General features: G+C 37.1%; 1 long non-coding RNA gene across 1 annotated transcript; it reads right to left on the bottom strand.

Moving 5' to 3' along the window:
• Positions 1-8,887: 8,887 nt before the first annotated feature.
• On the bottom strand, positions 8,888-9,390 carry LOC137572357 (uncharacterized). Its single transcript, XR_011031634.1, has 2 exons — positions 9,274-9,390; positions 8,888-8,927 (listed from the first exon to the last, which is right to left on the bottom strand). It is a non-coding gene; the product is annotated as an uncharacterized lncRNA (long non-coding RNA).
• Positions 9,391-10,205: the final 815 nt, after the last annotated feature.

Genomic DNA, 10,205 nt, shown 5'->3' with positions numbered 1-10,205 from the left:
TTTTTATCTGCTTGTTTTTTTAGTTCTTCAGCAATTGTTTTTGTAGGTTTTTTTGGCGGTTGTAGAAATGTGTGAGATTGTAGTTTTTTGAGATAATTTTCTTTTGTTTTGTTGCTGTAACATTGTCTTAGTTTGTTGTTTTTGTAGTGGTGGTTCAGTATGGTTTTTTTTTTTTTTGTTGTAGCTGTGTGTGTCTCGATAGAGTTAAGGTATTGTTTTATTTTATTATCTGTTGTTATTTGGCTTGCGTTAGAATTAGTAGGAGGGTTTGGGCTATCGTCATCAGTGACCATAGGGGATAAGGAGCTGATGTGTGTTTCGTTTTTGGGGGTTGATTTTATAGAAATAATTGTTCCATCAGACTCCTCTGGTGACTCGTAGCCCATTGGCCGTTCCTTTTTCATATATAGCCCTTTATTTATTAGGTAACTTTGTGGCTGTTGTTGTTGTTGGGTCGCTTTGGTATCATTGGCGTCATCATCATCCATTATTCCCGCGCTTGTATCGCTAGGTGTGCGGGAGCGGCGGGGGGGCGATGTGGAATAGGCGAGAACATTTTTTCCAATTGCTTTAAGCTAGCAACAGGAAGGCCGCCAATTTTTTTGTCTCCATTTGGACTTTTGATTGGGCAAGGGGCATAAAGGGGGGGCCACTCGTCGTCTGGCGATCCCGCTTTGCCAGGCATATTATCGGCCCTTTCCTTTATCTTTCTCTTGGTGCGTGTGTGTGTGTGGGTGAACCGCTATGCGTCTCCCTTTTTATAAGTTAAGCACTTCTATCATAACAAGGAGTTAAGTACTTATACCATAAAACCCAAGTCCGTCAACACATGCCCATTGGCCGATCCTATTTCATCATCATAAGCAATTCCCATTGGTCAACCCCACCCAGTCGTCACATGCCCATTTGTCGCATGATCGCCTGTCTCAAATAACAGTCCGACAGCTAGGATAAACAACAAGTCACCCCACTCAATCGTCAGATGCCAATTTGTCGCATGATCGCCTATCCCCAGCAACAGTCCGATCGTTAGGATAAACAACAAACCTGATACCCAGAATCACCCCACAAATTTCGGCAATAAACAAAGAATGGTCCTGAACACTTGTGTAAACAAAGAATGGTCCCACGCTCTTAGTGGACTATTGGACTCAGCCAACGCCGCCGCCTGCGACGACGTCAATTATCCAAGCCTTCATCCAACATAATCAAATCATAGAAAGTCAGTCTTAAGCCTTAGTCGAAACCATCCGGTAAAACTTCGCTTTAGCTCCGCGGAATTCACTCAGTCAGAATCTTTCAGTTATCATTAAGTTGTAATTGTAAAGTGACTTTAAATAAAAATTATATTTTTTTATACCGTGAGTGAAGGAAGTGTTTAATTGGCGCCCGAGCAGGGACCCTGCTAAATAAAACTTGATCGAGTGTTAGTGAAAGATATCAGTGGTCGTGACCGAGAAAACGCGTTAAATGCCTTAAAGTGTCAACGAAATAAAAACACTATATTGAACTACACAAAGAATCAGACAGGGTCAAATTTATCGCTGCAATTTCCTCCAAGATCCGTTCAGAGGAAAACTGATAACCCAAACGTGTTTGACCAGGAGCGTTAGTACCTTCAACGTTGGAAAAGCGAGCCCTCCTACAAGCCGATCAGTACAAGCACCGAAGATGTTATTAATAATGTAAGTTAAGAAAAATAATTCTAAGCAAAAGAAAATCAAGAAAGAAAATCAAAACAAGAAAAAAGAATTTGTGTAAACACAGTGAGAAAAAATTTGTGAACCAAAACCAAAAGTTTAAATTTAAAAAAAAAAAAAAAAAAAAATATAAGCCAAAATATTTGAAAAATCCTTAATTAAATTTTTTTCTCACTCAAGAAAAAAGAATCAAAAATTGAAAAAGAAACTAGTAATAAGTAATCCCAAAAAAAGGGAATGAAATAATTCAAAATTTAAAAAAAAAAAAATTTTTTTGTAAAAAAAGAGAATAATCATTTAATATTGAAAAATTTTGCATAATACCACAAATTAAGATTTAAGAAATAATTTTGAAAAAAAAAGAGAATAATCATTTAATATTGAAAAATTTTGCATAATACCCCAAATTAAGATTTAAGAAATAATTTTGAAAAAAAGAGAATAATCATCTAATATTGAAAATTTTGCATAATACCACAAACTAAGTATTTAAGTACCAAAAACCATTTCCACCAAGATTAGCGGACATACCGCTATACCTCTGTCAATATAAACTAAAATCCAATTTTCGCGGCATTATATCGTTCGTGACGTCATAATATTCGCGATATCGTAACACTTATTTCCTTGAAAGAAACCTGGTTCGAAATATTTTTCCCAAAATGACTAATGACAACTGGGTTAAAGCAGCAGTCCTCCAGCAGGGTGGTAGTCAGGCAGCAGCTTCCGATGCTCCGACAGCATCCACCTCAGGTGCAGCAGCCGTAAATAGAATAGAGGCACTGTCGATACAAGGATTAGATGTAGCTATCCAAACAATTTTGTCATCTCAGCTACAGGAAATAGTGAAACAATTAAATTTTTCCCAGCCAGGACACATTCCCTTTAGGGACCAGACAGCTAGCGTCCAGGATAACTGGCATGAACTAGACAAAGTGCCAGATATCGTAAAAAATCTTGACAAATTCTCAGGTAGTCGTGAAGAATTCTCAACATGGTTTGCTTCCGCCACACGTTTAATGGAATTGTACGCCCCCATTCAGGGAACACCTAAATACTTTGCAATTCTGGTAACCATTCGAGGCAAAATCACAGGCCACGCAAATACACTGTTGAAAGTATATCGCACCGCGCTACATTGGGATGCAATCTCTCAGTGTCTGTTATCTGAGTACTCAGACAAACGAGATTTAAGCACTCTAGAATACCAGCTATTCACCATGACCCAGAAAGGCGCATCCATTCACCAATTTTACTTCGCCGTTTACCAACAGATGTCGTTAATACTAGACCAAATCGAAACATTGGGTTATACTCCCGAGACCATGGAAGCCATGGCAAAACAGGTCAGAGATAGGGCTCTAGATACCTTCATAAGAGGTCTTAACGGAGATCTATCAGACAGAATGAGCTTAGCTCAACCCAGAGATCTGAGGCATGCATTGCAACTGTGCGAGATGTTGGACAATAAAAGGGCTAGGAACAATATCAGCCATCGTGACACTCGTCCACCAGTAGGACCAAAACCCCCGCATTATGCAAAAAATTACTTGCAACCTCAACAATCATACATACCGGCAATTCCACCAAAACCTTATAATAACAACAACTTTTATAATCAGAAACCAATGCAAAACGTGTTCATTCCCCAAAATAAATTTCCTCAAACGAAAAACCCCATGTTTTTCAATGCACCACCGAGGCCATTTGCCCCGAAGCCTCAGCCGGCACCAACTCCTATGGATGTCGACGGTTCTATTCTAACAAAAAAAGTTGATTACATGAACAAGCCAAACGTTAATTCACCACAACAATTTGCTCTCAAAAGAGTCAATCAGTCCACCGGAAATTTTCCCAATAAAGTTCAGAGGCAATTCCATATCGAAACCGGTATGTCAGGTGAACAATATATCACCATACCGCCTCAAGAAGAGCATTACTCCGATATGTCCGATTATCAGTCTGCTTACCAAGGCCAAGAAGACCTTTACGAATTAGTCCCATATTCTGAGGTTCGTGAATATCAACAGCAGGAGGAATATTTTACCTCACAAGGTGACAACTCAGAGTTAGTCCCGCAGAATAAAGAGGAAACCAAATCACAATCACAGGAATCTCAACAGCCACAAATTGAGGACACCGTTAATTTTTTAGGTTAAAGTGTTCCTCTTTGCCGTACTTTGTTGTCCGGGACAAAGACGGAACCGCATATAATTTTTTAATAGATACCGGCTCCAACAAAAACTATGTCCAACCAGAAATAGCCAAAAACGTCAAAACAAATGAACACAAATTTTACGCGAACACCGTAAGTGGTAGCATTCTAATCACCAGCCATATCCATTTGGGTTTATTTAACGAACCCAACAAACCTATAACTTTCTTCTTATTACCTAATTTGAATCCGTTCCATGGGATTCTAGGTAATGACACACTAAGAGAATTAAACGCCATTATTGATATAGGGAAAGATCTATTATTTGTCAACAACTCTCACGTTGTTAAAGTAAAGCAGATGCGAGCTCATCAGGTCCATACGATCGAATCAGAGGAGCTCACCAATCAGCAGAAACTAGGGTTAAAGGCACTCCAAGAGGAGTACGAATCGCTTTTCGCAGACCCAAATAAGAAGTTGACTTATGCTACTAATGTCCAAGGAGAAATCCGAACGACAACAGACACTCCAGTCTACACCAAACATTATCCGTACCCAGCTTCTCTCAAAGAAGTAGTAGAAGACCAGCTACAAGAATTACTACGAGATGGTATAATACGACCCTCACGGTCGCCCTATAATTCCCCTGTATGGATAGTCCCTAAAAAGAGCGACAGCCTTGGGAATAAGAAATATAGGATGGTCATTGATTACAGAAAGCTCAATGCAGTTACAGTTTCGGATAAGTATCCTATCCCCGAAATCGGAGAAATGGTTGCGCAGTTGGGCAACAATAAGTATTTCTCTGTTCTTGATCTAAAGAGCGGATTTCATCAGATTTCCCTTAAGGAATCTGATATTGAAAAAACAGCATTTTCTGTAAATGGAGGGAAATATGAGTTCACAAGACTCCCCTTCGGTCTAAAAAATTCCCCATCAATATTCCAAAGAGCTCTCGATGACATCTTGAGAGACCTCATCGGAAAAATTTGCTATGTCTACATTGATGATATAATAATATTCAGTAAATCTGAGGAAGAGCATTTCCGACATCTAGCTCTAGTATTTTCTACCTTGTCCAAAGCAAATATGAAGGTCCAAGTAGATAAATGCAAATTCCTAAGACACAGTGTTGACTTCCTAGGCGTAGTTATCTCAAGGGAAGGAGTTAAAACCAATCCAGAGAAAATTCAAGCCATTAAAAAGTTCCCCATACCAAAGAACCTAAAACAACTAAGGTCCTTCCTGGGATTAGCTAGTTATTACAGAAGATTTATCAAAGATTTTGCTAAGTTAGCTAGACCCTTGACGGCGTTATTGAGAGGAGAACATGGCAGAGCTAAAAAGAATGTCTCAAGCAAGATTGAAGTCCGATTCGGTGAAGCCGAACTCGATGCCTTTGAGAAAGTAAAAAATGCACTAGTATCACAAGATGTGATGTTAGCATACCCTGATTTTAAACAAGAGTTCCATCTAACCACTGATGCTTCAAACTTTGCATTAGGAGCTTCTCTAGAACAGAACGGTAGACCCATTACATTCCTTTCCCGTGCGTTATCCAAGGCCGAAGAAAATTATGCTACAAATGAAAGAGAAATGCTAGCAATAGTATGGGCATTGGATAAGTTAAGGATGTATGTATACGGCAAATCCAAAGTGATCATTTACACTGACCACCAGACTCTCACTTATGCTCTCAGCCCGAAAAATAACAACACAAAGCTGAAGAAATGGAAAAGTTACCTGGAGGAATATAACTACGAGTTGAAATATAAGCCGGGTAGCTCAAATGTGGTAGCAGACGCACTCTCTAGAAACCCTACCAGCATAAATGCTAGCAGTACGTCAGCTACAGCCCATAGTGATGAAAGCTCAGGTCATGAACTCATTCCAGCAATGGAAGTTCCCATCAATGTCTTTAAAAACCAATTATTTATCCTCACTGGTGATAATGAATCCACTACCTTTGAAATACCGTTCCCTACATATCATAGACATACAATAGTGAGAAGCAATTATTCCGAAGAAGATCTTGTAACCATCTTGAAAGAAAAAATGGATCCTAGAATAGTTAATGGTATTTTTACTTCTGAAAGTATCATGGGAAAAATCCAAGAAATATTTCCAGAGCATTTTAGGAATTACAAGGCAAGATTCACGCATATTCAAACTATAGATGTCCATGATCAGATTCAACAACAAGATATCATAATAAAAGAACACCTCAGAGCACATAGAAATTCCGTTGAAAATAAAAAACAAATTTTATCTGAATATTTTTTCCCCGGTATGAAGAAAAAGATAGAAGCAATAGTAAACTCTTGCCAAACGTGCAAACTCTCTAAATACCAAAGACACCCTCCGAACCAAGAAATACAACCAACCCCTATTCCGAAATATCCAGGTGAAATTATTCATATAGATTTATATTCCACCCAAAATAAGATTATTTTAACCGCAATAGACAAATTTTCTAAATACGCGCAAGTTAAACTCGTAAACTCAAAAGCAGCAGAACATCTTAAAGTACCCTTACGTGAGTTGTTAATAGCCTTCGGTATGACAAAAACCGTGGTGATGGATAACGAAAAGGCTTTAAATTCTGCATCAATAAAATTTCTTTTGAATAATCAGTTAGGTATACAAGTCCACACTACTCCACCATATACTTCGTCTAGCAACGGCCAAGTAGAAAGATTTCATTCAACATATACAGAAATAATGAGATGCTTGAAGCTAGAGCACCCCGAAATGGAATTCGAGGATTTAATATTCAAAGCCGTTGACGAATACAATAAAACCATCCATAGTACCACCAACAAAAAGCCAATAGAAGCATTTTTTGTAACAAATTTGATCCATAACCCAGAAAAATTAGCACTTGAAAGGGAAAAGATTGCAGAAACCATTTTAAAGAAGCAAAATAAGGACCTAGAGTACCATAATAAAACAAAAAAACCCGTCAAAATTTACGATCCAGGTGAAATCATCTACGTTAGGATTAATAAACGGCTAGGCTCGAAACTAACGTCTAGATATAAAAAAGAAATAGTAGCCGAAGATCTTAATACCAAAATTAAAACCAGGTCAGGAAGGATAGTTCATAAAAACCACTTGAAGTATTGATAAACATCCTCTTCCGACAGATTGCTCATGTTACCACTTTGCTGGGGTCACACAACCATATTAGACTATACTAAGTCAAGAGTGGTCATGTTGGAAACCGGGTTAGCCGCGCGCCAGAACGGAACGTTTAAAATCATTCACGTCATCGAATTAGAAAAATATCAAATGGCCATATCCGTTCTAAAAGAAGTCGTTAAGAATTCATCAAACCTTAGTCCGTATCAACCTTTTTTGGCCTATGAGATAACTCGGATACAAAACGAATTGAGGAGGCTTCAGCCGATGAAATTCAGAAACAAAAGATCGCTTGATATACTTGGCACGGCTTGGAAATGGTTAGCGGGCACACCTGATCACGAGGATCATAAGATTGTGGTAGATAAGATCAATGAACAATTGGAAAACAATAACCGGCAGGTCATTATTAATAATCTAATAGAAAATAAGATAAACGATTTAATTAAGATAACTAATACCATATTAATTAGAGGTAAACCCGAATATAATAATAAGACAGAAGAAATCGAAATAACCAAATTTAAATTGAGTCTTTTAAGAGAAGAAATAACAAATATTATTTACGCAATTGATTGGGCTAAGGCCAATACCGTAAACTCATTAATACTGTCCTCTGATGAAATAGATTTTATTGACACAATTAAAGAAGAGAGTCTAACATTTGTAAACATTGAAGAACTAATAGAGTTTGCTGAGGTCAGCATAGCCTCAGACGGTAAATCACTCCTTTATATTGTTAGCCTACCCAGAGTAATTAATGAAATTTGTAAACAAATCCTTGCAATACCAATTAAATATCAAAAATTTATAGAAGAAATAGACTATGAGAATATCATGAAATGTAACAAGAAATACTTCGGGTTAATCAATAAGAATAAATGTAATATTCATAATGGTAAGACAATCTGTAAACTGGAAGATCTGACTAATTTAGAAAACAGTAAATGTGTAGGAGCCTACTTGCAAAGAAGGAATCCACAATGTAAGGTCATCAACAACCAGCACGTAAAATCCCATTCGGAAATAATGCCCGGTACCTTGCTGCTAAACCAATTTCAAGGAGACATCAACATCAATGGAGAAAACATTACCCTAGAAGGCACCTTCATAATTCAAGCGGAAAACGCGACAGTCGTCATAGAAGACTCCTGGTATATTGTGAAGACACCCTCTGAAGTCGAGGTCCAACCGCCACTGTTGCAATTACTATCAGATAAGCAGCAAAGAGGTGAAAGGTTATCTCTGGAAATGATCAAGGAACTACACATCAATAATACTAATAATCTGGAGAGAATCCAAAGAAACAACTTGATTATGTCTTCGTCAAGCTGGATTATTCTAACCCTTCTGGCAGCTGCAATGATAACATATTACATCATCAAAAAATTCTGCAGCCACGAAACAGGCAACAGTCCACCAATGGAAGTCTCAATCGCCCCAGTTCAATATGTTGTTGCGACCGAGGACGTCCGCACTTAAAGGGGGAGGAGTTAAGCACTTCTATCATAACAAGGAGTTAAGTACTTATACCATAAAACCCAAGTCCGTCAACACATGCCCATTGGCCGATCCTATTTCATCATCATAAGCAATTCCCATTGGTCAACCCCCACCCAGTCGTCACATGCCCATTTGTCGCATGATCGCCTGTCTCAAATAACAGATCCGACAGCTAGGATAAACAACAAGTCACCCCACTCAATCGTCAGATGCCAATTTGTCGCATGATCGCCTATCCCCAGCAACAGTCCGATCGTTAGGATAAACAACAAACCTGATACCCAGAATCACCCCACAAATTTCGGCAATAAACAAAGAATGGTCCTGAACACTTGTGTAAACAAAGAATGGTCCCACGCTCTTAGTGGACTATTGGACTCAGCGCATGTATGTGTGGGGAGCAAAAGGGCGCGAGAGAACCCTATGTACTAGCAGTACATAAATGATTTTTTCACGCGAGAAAAAATTAACATGTAACAATTAGAACATTCACTATACACAAATATGAGATTTTTAAACGAAAACAGAAAACATAAAGTTTATCACAGTTGCGGCTAGGTTTAATGAGTGTTTATCACAGGTTTTAATTAATTAGTTTATCACGATTGGGTTTTAGTTTTTACTGTTTTTTATGTTTTTTTTTCTGTTTAGGCTTTTCTGTTTTCTGTTTAGGCTTTTTACTGTTTTGTTTTTTTTTTTTTATTTATGTTTTTTATTTCAGCCAAGCAACTGAATTTTTACTTTTATGTTTTTTTTTTTATGTTTAGGCTTTACTTTTATGTTTAGGCTGCCGTAGCGATTGCCTTCAGCCAAGCAACTGAATTGCTGCTGGCCACTTTATTGTATATACATATCTCCACTTTTTTATGTTTAGGCTGCCGTAGCGATTGCCTTCAGCCAAGCAACTGAATTGCTGCTGGCCACTTTATTGTATATATCTCCACTGAGATCTTCACAATTTTTTTTCCTGCTTACAGTCTAAATGGGCGACATAATACCCTCTAAAAAATTGATTACATATAATTTCTTAAAAACAAAGACATAGATAAAAATTTCGGCTTAGGTGGTATAATAGGTAAGTATATTTATTAGTGAAGTAGAGATATTAATGGTAAGTATTAGGTTTAGTGGGTGTGTTGGTAAGTATTATAAGTTTTTGATTTAGTTTTAGTAATATGTATTATGTTTAGAATGATTTAGGTAATTTATTTGATTTTATAGCATGTTTAGGATATTTATGTGAGTGTGTTGGTGAGTATTATAAGTTTTTGATTTAGTTTTAGTGATATGTATTATGTTTAGATTGATTTAGTGTTTAGTCTGTTTTATGGTTTGTTTTTAGTTTATTTTATGTGTTAGTTTTATTATTTTTGTATATATTTTATTAATGCTTTTTTTTTTTTTATTATATTTTGCCCATTTTTAGCGTTTAGTTCAATTTAAAGTATTTTTTTAGTGCGTTTTCCCTGATTTTTGCTAATTTCAGAGTGTTTTTAATTTCTCTTATTTTTTTTTGTTGCATGTTCAATAGTAGTTTGACCAGTGTGCAGTGTGTATTAAAAGTTTCAGTGTTTGCATGTTTAGCATAGTATGTAAGTAGATTTGTTCATAGAATTATTTTTAGAATAATATTGGGCATTGTTTTAGTTAGTTACATGTGTGAGATATGGGTAGCTTGTGTAGTTTTAAGTTTTTATGTTAAGATC

Source organism: Drosophila tropicalis, unplaced genomic scaffold (assembly GCF_018151085.1).
Source record: "Drosophila tropicalis isolate 14030-0801.00 unplaced genomic scaffold, ASM1815108v1 contig_30, whole genome shotgun sequence".
NCBI classification, from domain to species: domain Eukaryota; kingdom Metazoa; phylum Arthropoda; class Insecta; order Diptera; family Drosophilidae; genus Drosophila; species Drosophila tropicalis.
Note: the sequence above shows the minus strand (reverse complement) of the source record. Positions and strands in the feature narration are given on the sequence as shown.